Source organism: Coffea arabica, chromosome 4c, assembly GCF_036785885.1.
Source record: "Coffea arabica cultivar ET-39 chromosome 4c, Coffea Arabica ET-39 HiFi, whole genome shotgun sequence".
NCBI lineage: Eukaryota > Viridiplantae > Streptophyta > Magnoliopsida > Gentianales > Rubiaceae > Coffea > Coffea arabica.
In genome coordinates this window covers 15,433,668-15,445,827 of record NC_092316.1, presented here as the reverse complement: position 1 = coordinate 15,445,827, position 12,160 = coordinate 15,433,668, and the positions used below count along the sequence as shown (strand labels likewise).

The following is a 12,160-nucleotide window of genomic DNA, read 5'->3' as shown; positions in this document are numbered from 1 at the left end:
ACTCCAATCTATTGACTGTGGAAGCTAACTGGTTCATTTGATTCTCCAAATTATGAATGCTAGCTTTCGTCTCCTGTTGAAATTGTTGAGTGTTAGTAGCCAAAGATTTCACAATATCCTCAAGTGACATACCTGATTTAGGAGCAGATTGTTGCTGTGAAAGTTGAGGTCTAGGTTGATATTGTGGCTGTTGTGGAAATCCTGGTGGCCTTGCTACATAACTAAAATTAGGATGATCCCTCCATCCTGGATTATAGGTGTTTGCATAGGGATCATACCGCCTTTGAGGTGGTCCTGGAAATCCAACTGCATTAGCCTGCTCAGTCGAATCATCTTGGAGTGTGGGGCACATATCTGTTGGATGACTCGAACCATAGCAGATTCCACATGTTTTCAATTGCTGCATTTGTCCTATAGCTAACTTTTCAACCAAAGAAGTTAGACAATCTAATCTTTGCTCTATTGAAGAATTACTTACCTCATTAACTCTACGAGTTGTGTTATCCTGCCTGTCTCCAAATTGTTGAGCATTTGCAGCCATACTCGATATCAAACTTCTTGCCTCCGTGGGTGTTTTATTCACTAAGGAGCCCCTACTGGCAGCATCAATAATTCTTCTGTCAGTTTGGGACAGACCCTCATAAAAATATTGGATGAGGAGCTGGTCAGGAATTTGATGTTGAGGACAACTAGCACATAATTGCTTGAATCTTTCCCAATATTCATGTAGAGTCTCTCCATTGAATTGTCGAATTCCACAGATGTCTTTCCTAATGCTTGCAGCTCGGGATGCAGGAAAGAATTTTTCTAGGAAATGCTTCTTCATGTCTGTCCATGTGGATATTGACCCAGAGGGCAGATAATAGAGCCAATCCTTAGCTTTATCGGCTAAGGAAAATGGAAAGGCTCTTAATTTAATTTGTTCCTCTGTGACTCCCTGGGGTTTCATTGTCGAGCAAACCACATGGAATTCTTTGAGATGCTTGTGGGGATCTTCACCTGGTAAGCCATGAAAAGAAGGCAGTAAATGGATTAGTCTAGATTTTAACTCAAATGCAACCTCTAATGTAGGATAAGTAATGCATAGAGGCTGTTGATTTAAATCTGGTGCAGCCAATTCTCTCAATGTCCGTTCATTAGCCATGGTGCTATTTATCTCTTCTGTCTCACTAAATGAATCCACAAAATCTCCTACTGAATTATGTCCAGTAGATGAGGAGGATGCCTCTGCTCGTTCTCTTGTTGCTTTTCTCAATGCACGAACAGTCTTCTCTATCTCAGGATTATATTGCAGTTCACCTGTATGAGAAGATCTAGGCATAAACCAGTAACAATAAAAATAAAAATAAAAATAAAAAATAAACAAAGAAAATAAATTTATTTGGACATCAAGTCCCCGGCAACGGCGCCAAAATTTGGTGGGTGTCAAACCAGCAAAAGTAAAATTCCTACTCTTAAATCACGAATTAAATCCACTATGGTACTGGAGCAGGGATTTAGGCTGTGCAATGGGTTACTAGCTTCACCCTGATGCCAGAGTTTACTTGATTCGATATACCAAAGTATCTTAATTACGTGAAAGATACAATTCGAATATAGCAGTGAGCAGGGTCGAATCCACAGGGACTTAGGAATTTATTTTGAATGAAGGTAACATTAAATAAAAATGGGGGGATTGATATGGAACTGTCTAATTTAATTGCTCAAATAAAAAATAAGACAATCACAGAAAAAATAAATAACAATAAATACAAAGTAAATTAACAGAAAAAAAATCTCTAGTCAAAGGTATAATCTCCACTAATGGTTCAAATCACTGATCACAGATGCATAGATAAAATCTTTCATTTACAAATAAACTGGTTATGGTTGTCAACAAGCTCTGACAACCTGCCTGACCTTCCTGATTCGATAACCACAACAAACTCTGTAGTTATTGCCCTAGCCAATTAAGCAGTCCTAAACACGCTCTTAGGATTTAACCTATTGACAGCATTAATCATTAGACTGGCCACCAATTATAACCAACAAACACACACGCTCTATTTATTTAGGCTATATCATATATTTCCGCAACAACAACTCAAAAGTTTCTACTACAATTGAATCATGTCACTTTCCACATGCACTAAAATTACCCAACAATTATAGATTGAGCACTCTTAGATGGCTGTTAATTATTCACACAATTAAACAGTGATCAAGTATTTAATTGCAAGAAATAATCATATGCATAAGTGAACAGGAAAATATATAAATACTTGCAAATTAAAGAACGTAGGCAAATCAATTCGATCTCACAGTTTTGTCAAACCAAAGCTTCGATTTAACCTCTGACTAAATGAAGAAATTAGCCACTCCTCATAGTTGAATTGCAGCCAAAAGTACTACTCGAGTTCTTAATTGAAAAAGGAAAATAAATTGGGAAAAGGAAGGAAAAAGGGGACGGAATAGAATGGCCTCCGTTGATTTTCAGAGTCTCCCTTTTTTTTCTTTTTCTTTTCCTCTTCAGTTGAACTAGAGGTCTTGTTTGACCTAGCCTTCCCTGGGCTTCTTTAGCGTTTCTTTTTTTTTGTTCCAAAAATGGGCCTCGTGTGCAATTGAAGCTCAATGGGATGCGGACTTCCTGCTGCATCAGTTGTACTGTTCTTTGCCGTAAACTAACCAAAAGCAAAAGTCCAAAACGCTTACTAACTTCATGCAGTAACAATCATCAACCAAACAGGGCATTGTAGATGAATACTCCTGGATGATTTCTACACCCCATCATCCCTGATGTAGCGGTTTTCAAGTATCAACTAAGAAACTTGTATCAAGATTTTCTTAATGAAATTTCCTCAATTAGGCTTCAATTTCTCCTTTTCTGCCTCAATTGACTTGAAGTTCCTAGAAATCATACGAAAATTCAAATATAAGTAGAATCTAGCAAATTATCACAATATTTGGTCAAAATAAAGGGGGAAATATTAACAAATAAACTGCCTAATTTGCGCATTAACACAGTCCCGTTTAAATTTTTGGTTCGAGTCAGTCCCATTTTAAACTTCTTGTCTGGGTCAGTCACATTTTAAAATTTTGTTAAAGGGGTCGGTCCTCAATCGCTCGAGTAGTTTGCAGCCGAATAACACAGTTGAGTATTTGGTGTCTATTTTTTTGTTTCAAGTTTTTCCAAAACTCAGACAAAAAGGGGCAAACTGTAGACACCAAATTTTTGATTTTTTAACTTTATTTGTTTAATTAATTTAATTTTAGTTTTATTTGTTTCAAGTTTAGGGTTTTTTAATTTTATTTTTATTTTGTTCTGGTTTATTTTATTATTTTATTTTATTTTTGTCTTCATACTAAATTTCAGAAAAACAAAAGAAAAAAAGGAAAAAAAAAGAGAAAAGAAAACAGAGTGAAAATGACAAGTGGAAGGGACATGCATGGGGACAAGTGTCCCTTTTGGGCATTAGACAACAAGGCACCTAAAGGGTTAGGTGTTAGACACTTGGAGGCCAAGATTTAAAGGAAAAGAAATAACCAAAGAACGGGGAGAGGCTTCGAAAAAAAAGAGAACAAGAAAAGCAACGAGAAAAGAAAAACTAGGAAAGGGAGGTAGAAGAAAGAGCTCGAGTGGAGAGAAAAAGAAAAACAGCGGAGGGGCGACGACAAAAAAAAATGGAGGAGAAAAAGGTCTTGGGGGCTAGAGGGAAAAACAGAGAACAGGAAACAGAGAAGAAGGAACAGAGCAAGAAAACAGAGGAAAAGAAATAGAAAAAACAGAGGAAAAGAAATAGAAAAAATAGAGGAAAGGAGGATGCTTCAGCGAGGAAAGAAAGCTACGGCAAGAAACCGAAGCCAAGCTGTGGCGAGAAACAGAGGAACCAAGGGTCCGTTTGTTTCGGTTGAAAATGTTTTCCAGGAAAATATTTTCCTAATTTCCTGTGTTTGGTTGCACAAAAGTTATTGAAAACATTTTCCTATGTAAAATATTTTCACTCGACTTATGGAAAACAAATTCCCTTCCAAACTTACTGAAGTTGTTTTTCGAAATGCATGCATCCCGCTTGTAGTATATTCCAAATTTACTGAAAATATCTTGTAGTGTGTTCTTTTTTTTTTTAGTGTAAACAGGAGGACTTGAACCCAAAATCTCTTCCTTACACTCCCTTCCCCGTACCACCCAACCCAACCCAACCCTCCCCCTAGTATATTCAAAATAAAAAAAAAATCTCATCCTGCTCATCTTATGCTAGTAATTAATTATGTATAATAGGGACATTCTTTTCTAGAGAAACTTTCAGCAGTGAGAGTGCAAAATATATGTCACAATAAGCATTGCATGTGATTGATATTTGACACTAAATGGTCAGCAATTTGTTTATTGTTTAAGGAGATATTTTTTATTCATATATACATTTCTCCAAGATTTTTAAAGTTAAACAATGAGATAAATTTTCTTATTTTGCATGAAAAAAAGTATGTAGTTCTAATGTGTAGAAAGTAAAGATAGAGATAAAAGTGAAAATATTTCAAAAGTTAAACAAACACCAGAAAAATGAAGTAAGAAAATATTTTCAATAAACTAACCAAACACCTGAAAATGATGAAAGGAAAATGATTTTCATGAAAAATTATTTCCACGAAAAATATTTTCCCAAGAAAAACATTTTACTTCCAGCCAAACATACCCCAAGTTGCGGGAAAAAACATAGAAGGAAGACTTATCTGAGAAATCCCCAGTCCGCATCCGCCGCTGTTGCTGTCTGCCATCGTCACCACCGCACACAACCTCCCTGGCCGCTGCCGCTCTCTACAAATCTAGATGAAAGCTCTCAGACAAAGTCAGGCTTCGTCATCTTCCAATTCCAATTCACCGTCTTCGTCTTCGTCATAATCGCCGTCTCCACCGCTCAAGTAAGAGCACTGTAAGTTGACCCTTTTCCTTTGAATTTCAGTTTTTCCTCAAGCACAAGTTTTGGAAAGTTTTCCAAACGGGTCTGCCGTGACTTTGTTGTGCGATTTCCCTGTTGATTGTCCATATTTTTTTTGAATTTACATGTTTATATGTGGATTGGATTGAAACCTCTTGTGTCGCTGACAATTTTGGGGCAGATTATAACCTTAATTGAACAAAAATTTGGTGAAATTTTAATGCTCCTTTGCTGTTCGATGAAATGCTTGTTTGAAAATTCTAATTGGAAGGTAGTCTCTCTACGTTTGCTGGTGAGGAAACAAATGGTCAGTAAGTTCCATGCCTGTTTGAATGATTGAATTTCGTGAAAAAGTGGAGTTTGAAGAGTTTCGTTTTCTTAATTTCCCTTTTCATGAACACGATTTAATGACATGAATTCGTGTGGGTTTGAAGTTGAGTTTTTTCGGATATTTTTTTCCTTTGTGAGAAAGCTGCGATGGCGGTCAGATGTTGAATTTCATTTGGAGAAGATGGCTGGCCTACATTTTGCTTATGAATAACATCTGGTCGCGTTTTCAGAAGAAAATAGCCTGTGTATTGCAAAGAAGACGAACTGGGTTGGAAAATGTTTATGAATTCGCAAATTGACCCTTGACCTTTGGTGAAATCACATTAAAGCCTGCGTAACTTCCAGATCTTGGTCAATTAAGTCATGATTTAAGCATAAATTGACCCCTGGACTTTACTTTTCTTTAATTTCGACCCCAAAACCTTCATGATTCCTCCAATTAGGTCTCTATTTTGTTGTGATTGAACCTCTCAAGTTTCCCCTTTATTCTGATATGACCCGAAAAATTGGAAAAGTGAACTTGTTTCTCCCTTTTAGATTTTAATCTTTTAATATGCATAAGTAGTCTTTTCTAGCTAGATTAATTCTTGTTTTTTTAGATCATAATTGTGGCTTAATAATTTTTGTTGATTTTATCATGTTGGGCTTAGGGAAATTGGATTTTTTGTTTGGTTGGGTTTGATAATGGATTTTGGTATATTTCTTTTGGATTTATGATTTGGCTCGGTTGGGCTGGGGTAATTAAAGATGGGCTAGTCTGATTTTTTTTAAGGCTTTCGGTCAGGGCTTGGGAGACAAACCCTAGCTGTTTTGGTTGGACTAATTGATGGACCAGCCCATACGTTTTCTTGAGATTCTTTGATGGGCTGAAGATAATCTCGGCCCAGGGAGATAAATAAAATGGCCCAATGGCCTGTTTCTTAAGAATCTGGTAACTGAATTTGCAAATCAGCCCCTGGATTTCTCCTTAACTATATTGTGGCCCTAGAAACTTTCAACTTCTTTCAATTGGGTCCCTAATTTATTTACAAATAGGTTCCTAAACTTTGTTTTTCTTTAATTTTGACCTTATATCTTTGTGATAATTATAATTTGATCCCCATAACTTTGTTAATTTTGTAATTTAGCCCCTACTTGTTTTAATTTCTTAAACGTAGGTCATTTATATGATTTAATTGATTCAGTTTCATGTTTATTTTCATCGTTTATGATTATTTGTTAATTAAAGTGATTCCTTGACCTTTTCTTTGTTTTTGGAGGGTAAATAAGTGATTGCATCTCATTAGGGGTACCAATTCAAGGGAGGTACACGCTTCCCCTTGTTTTGATTTCTACTTGACCCTATGTGAACTTATATGTGAAATTGCATGCCTTCTGAATATTCTCATTCTATTTATTCATTTAGTTACTTTATTTGTTTTAATTTTGTATATCTATTTTCATTTAATTTGTAATTATTTGGGAAGGCAATTAAATGCCACAATTGTAATAGTTAGGTTATTATATCATTTTATTTAACTCATTCCCCCTTAGATTGTAGTAGGGCCCCCCCCAAATGTAATAGTTAGGGCTTCTTTGCTTTATTTGCTTGGTGTGATTTGCGTGCCTATGTGCTATATGTTACTGCTTTCCTAGGTTTTTGCATTTAGGTAAGCATGCATATGTGCTACATGCTATGTGAAACTATGTGCTTTGCATGTCTATTTGCTTTAGCATTATATCTGATCATGTGGATGAATGCACGTCACCGTGGCTAGTCTAATGCTAGTCATGGTCTTCCCCTCGAGATCTTACAAGTCCAATGCTTGTAAATGAACGTTAGTAAAAGGCTAGTCCAACGCTAGACCTTTTTTCCGCTAGTGTCATATCTGCATGCCTTCACTACATTTCATTCATTTTTCCTTTTAGTATTTCTCATTTTGCATGCTCCCCTAATCTTTCCCCTACACATTTAGGGCTGCATTTTCATTTTAGACTAATTCATTTGCTTGCATAGGTTAGGGAGTCACCCTTCTGGTAAGGGAAACGAGCGAGTATGATTACACATAGGTTTAGCACGCTAGTTCTTCCTTCTAACCAAAAGACAAATTAAAAGTCACGATTTAGGATCTCCCCATACTCGTCTTGCTTACATCTCCCTAAGGCTCATGCATTTCCGAAGCACCTTACTATTTGCACACTCTTCACACTATCATTTTACCCCTTATCACTTTGCACTTACACTTCACATATTATCACCCTCACTCTACACTTCACACACCACCACTTTATATATTATCACTTTTTACACTACTACTTTTTACCACTATCACTTCACACACCACCACTTTATATATTATCGCTTTACACACCACCATTTTACCCACTATGACTTCACACACTCTCACTTTCTACATAGTACCCATTTGCACATTCCCACTTACACACTATTGTCTTTTATTACTTTTTTCCACTTAACACAAGCTTATGTTTTCACATTGCATACATTCATTCTATTCATTCTTACGTCATTAGCATTATTCGTGACCATCTTGGAGGGCTTATCCTTGGCTATCACAACTCATGTGATTTAGTCCAATCGAGCCTCTAAGAGATATTTGTCCCACTAGATTCATCATTAGATTTAGGATTGCATCCATGTTAGTTACATCCAAATGCAATACATCTTTTGGTTAGAAATTAAGGAAATTATGACTAAATCACGCAACTAGTTTAGGCGAGGGTAAAAGGGTGCCTTAGACTTTGTCTTTGCCTTCTCTTTTATCAACTGTGATAGACTGCAATTTATCTATTTATTTTATTATTATTTCCCCCTATTACCTGACTTGATGTGGATTAATTGCTGGATTCTACTCATTTTTCGTAATTTACGTATATTTCAGGGAGTAGAATGAAAATATGATAACAGGTGCCAAATTGACAGGAAAAAAATTCAGATGATAAAGCTTGTCCCAGGGGCACTTTTGGAACAGAAGATGTCATGCCCATTTTGGTAATTTTTGCAAAGGAATGACGGACGGAGGGCTTCTCTTCCTGTTGATGTGCGCCGCAATTAAAAAGGAACAAGGAGGAGGAAGTTCACTAGCTAGCTTAGTTTTTAGTTTTCCGTCTGTAGCTTAGCTTGAGATTGTTGACTTTTCCTTGAGCTTTTGCTCTTGACTTCTCTTACACATGGCAGGATAATTTAGCTTGAGTTCTTGACTTTTCCTAGTTACCTTACGTTTAGCTTTTTGTCTCCACGCATGTTAGGAGCAAAGAGTTGGAGCCCACCTTCTTTAACTTTTCCACCTTGTTTCTCTTGAGTGGCCCTGCTCCATGGATGCTAGCAACAATAAAGAAACTCAATTGTCACTTGTAATTGTCGTGTGCCTTATAAGTGTTCGACGAATTGCGGATTCCTAAGATGCAGACTAAGGCCGTGACTCTGGCTGAAATTTCCTGCGGGCTTAGTTCACCCAATATGAGCTAATCCCCTCATTCTAGTCAAGAAACGACGGATGCTTTGATTCGCCTAAAAATTGTGAGATCGATTTAATTTAATCTTTCCCATTTATTTATTGGTATTCGTGTATTCCTTGATTGCTACGCTTATGGTTATTCAATTAATTGATTGTCTTGGATCCGGATAATTAATTGATTGGGTAATCTATTGTCAATTGGGACGTTAAATCCGTAATTGTTTAATTGTCTCAAAATAGTGATAACTGGCATGATTAGATTTGTGTCAGGGGAATACGCGGGCTAATCTAAAATAACCCTGGTAGTGCGTTATTTGGTTAGAATAGGACTCCTCTAATACGTAAGGCAATTGGGAAATTAAATCTTATGAGCGTACCTAGGATTGTTTCCCAATTAGAGAAGTGATTAACGGGCGTACCTTGATCACCGACACAGTAAGGAGGGGTTAACTGTCATCGCTTGTTTGGCAGTTATAACCTATTTATTGATGAATAATTGGAATTGCCCTTGTTTCGATGATCAATTAGGTGAACCATTGCTGAAGTTATTTCTTGGCTAGATTCTTAATTATCACTCATTTGATTTTAGTAATTTGTTATTTAATTTCTAGTTAGCTATTTTATTTTTATTATTTTACTTTTAGTTGAATTGTCTAACTTGTCACCCCTGATATAAAAACACCCCCCTTGTCACTGTGAATTTGAAAAGAAATAATTACTCTCAGTCCCTGTGGATTCGACCCTGCTCACCGCTATCTACAGAAATTATTTTTAGTTTGAGCAGGTTTTTATTATTGCACAGGCTTCGACAACCTGTCAATTTTTGGCGCCGTTGCCGGGGACTGGCGTTATTATTTGTTTCTTTTTAAATTCATTTTTTGTCCTAATTTTCTGGTTTTCTTCTAGTGTATGCCTCGATCTTCTCGCACAGGTGATTTGATTTTTGACCCTGAGGTAGAGAAGACCGCGCGTAGAACGAGAAAGGAAACCAGACAGCTCAGAGAAGAGCACTCCAGTGCTACATCTCAAAGACCCGAGTCAGAAGTTGAACCAACAGATTCGTTTGGTAACACTTCGAGTGACTCTGACCAGAGGGAGGGCACCATGGCTAATGCACGAACATTAAGGGAGTTGGCTGCTCCTGATTTGACTCAGCAGCCTTTATGCATTACTTTCCCGAGTTTGGGTGATAACACTTCGTTCGAATTGAAATCAGGTCTAATTCATCTTTTACCTTCTTTTCATGGCTTACCAGGTGAGGAGCCGTATAAGCATCTGCAGGAGTTTGATGTCGTGTGCAATAGTATGAAACCCCCGGGAATCACAGAAGAGCAGATAAAAATGAGGGCGTTCCCCTTCTCCTTGAAAGATTCTGCGAAGGACTGGCTGTACTACCTGTCGCCAGGCAGCATCACACGTGGGACCAATTGAAGAAAAAATTTTTGGATAAATATTTTCCTGCGTCCAGGGTTGCAAGTCTGAGGAAAGAAATTTGTGGGATCAAGCAGCATCCAGGGGAGTCATTTTATGAGTATTGGGAACGGTATAAGAACTTGTTGCGCAGGTGCCCCTAACACCAAATAAGTGAGCAGTTGGTCATACAGTATTTTTATGAGGGGCTCCTTTTCAGAGACAGGAGCATCATTGATGCTGCAAGTGGAGGGGCACTGGTGAACAAGACCCCTCAGGAAGCACGGGAGCTAATAGAGGGGATGGCAGAAAATTCACAACAATTCGGTACGAGAGAGGATGTTCCAATACGCAGGGTGAATGAGGTAGAGAAACCCTCTATGCAGCAGCAGCTAGCTGAGTTGACCGCGTTTGTTAGTCAACAGGCTGTGAGAAACGCATCACAAGCCAGGGTATGCGGGATTTGCACTGGTATAGGTCACTCTGCAGACATGTGCCCAATGGTTCACGAAAAAACTGCAGAACAGGTGAACATGGCTGACCACGCGCCCGCGCCAAGAAAGCAGTACGACCCTTACTCAAGCACCTACAACCCAGGGTGGAGAGATCATCCCAACCTCAGTTATGGAGGGAGTAGGCAACCCAACTTTGCACAGAACAGGCAGTCTAACTTTATGCCAAATAAGCCACCAGGGTACCAGCAATAATACCAATCCGACCACCTCCGCCCCCAAGCTCTGGTTCATCTTTGGAGGAGATGATGAAACAAATGATGACAACCATGGTGCAAAATCAGCAAAGGACGGAGGCAACCATTATGCAAAATCAGCAAAGGACGGACTCCGAAATGCAGGATATAAGGAATCAGATAAGTCAAATGGCCACAACAATCAACCGTTTGGATTCCTAGAACCAAGGAAAATTGCCATCTCAGCCCGAATTGAATCCGAAGAACGTGAGCGCAATGACCCTAAGGAGCGGGAAGGAAATTCAAGGGTCTGAACCTGTGATCCCTAAGGATAAGGATGAGGACAAGATCGAAAATGAGATTGAAAGGGAGGACAGCAATGGTGCAGATCTAAAGGTACTTCCTGACCCAGTAATTTCAACTAAAACTAACCCGCCTCCTTTTCCTAGCAGGTTGGAAAAATCGAAAAAAGAGGATAAGGAGAAGGAGATCTTGGAGGTTTTTCGCAAAGTTGAGATAAATATCCCCCTAATGAATATTCCCTGATAAAATATCATAAATCTTTGATCTCTTTGAGCGGTATTGCTTATAAGCAATATGATATTTATAATCCACATCGACGGGATGGGTTCCATTTTGTTATCTTTGGAATGATAAATGACCTACTTAACTCAGTGGTTAGAGTATTGCTTTCATACGGCGAGAGTCATTGGTTCAAATCCAATAGTAGGTAGAACTTATTAGATACCGGAGTTTATGGTATCTAATAAGTTTTTTGACCCACCCCCCTTTTTATATTCAATTAATTGATTGTCTTGGATCTGGATAATTAATTGATTGGGTAATCTATTGTCAATTGGGACGTTAAATCCGTAATTATTTAATTGTCTCAAAATAGTGATAACTGGCATGATTAGATTTGTGTCAGGGGAATACGCGGGCTAATCTAAAATAACCCTGGTAGTGCGTTATTTGGTTAGAATAGGGCTCCTCTAATACGTAAGGCAATTGGGGAATTAAATCTTATGGGCGTACCTAGGATTGTTTCCCAATTAGAGAAGTGATTAACGGGCGTACCTTGATCACCGACACAGTAAGGAGGGGTTGACTGTCATCGCTTGTTTGGCAGTTATAACCTATTTATTGATGAATAATTGGAATTGCCCTTGTTTCGATGATCAATTAGGTGAACCATTGTTGAAGTTATTTCTTGACTAGATTCTTAATTATCACTCATTTGATTTTAGTAATTTGTTATTTAATTTCTAGTTGGCTATTTTATTTTTATTATTTTACTTTTAGTTGAATTGTCTAACTTGTCACCCCTGATATAAAAACACCCCCCTTGTTACTGTGAA

The 12,160-nt window shown here is 37.9% G+C and overlaps 1 long non-coding RNA gene across 2 annotated transcripts; it reads left to right on the top strand.

Moving 5' to 3' along the window:
• The first annotated feature begins 4,271 nt into the window (after positions 1-4,271).
• Positions 4,272-8,604, top strand: LOC140005308 (uncharacterized). Of its 2 annotated transcripts, none has more exons than XR_011813103.1 (2): positions 4,272-4,910; positions 8,129-8,604. It is a non-coding gene; the product is annotated as an uncharacterized lncRNA (long non-coding RNA). The 2 variants fall into 2 exon arrangements; XR_011813104.1 differs by having other exon boundaries at positions 4,272-6,551.
• The last annotated feature ends 3,556 nt before the right edge of the window (positions 8,605-12,160 follow it).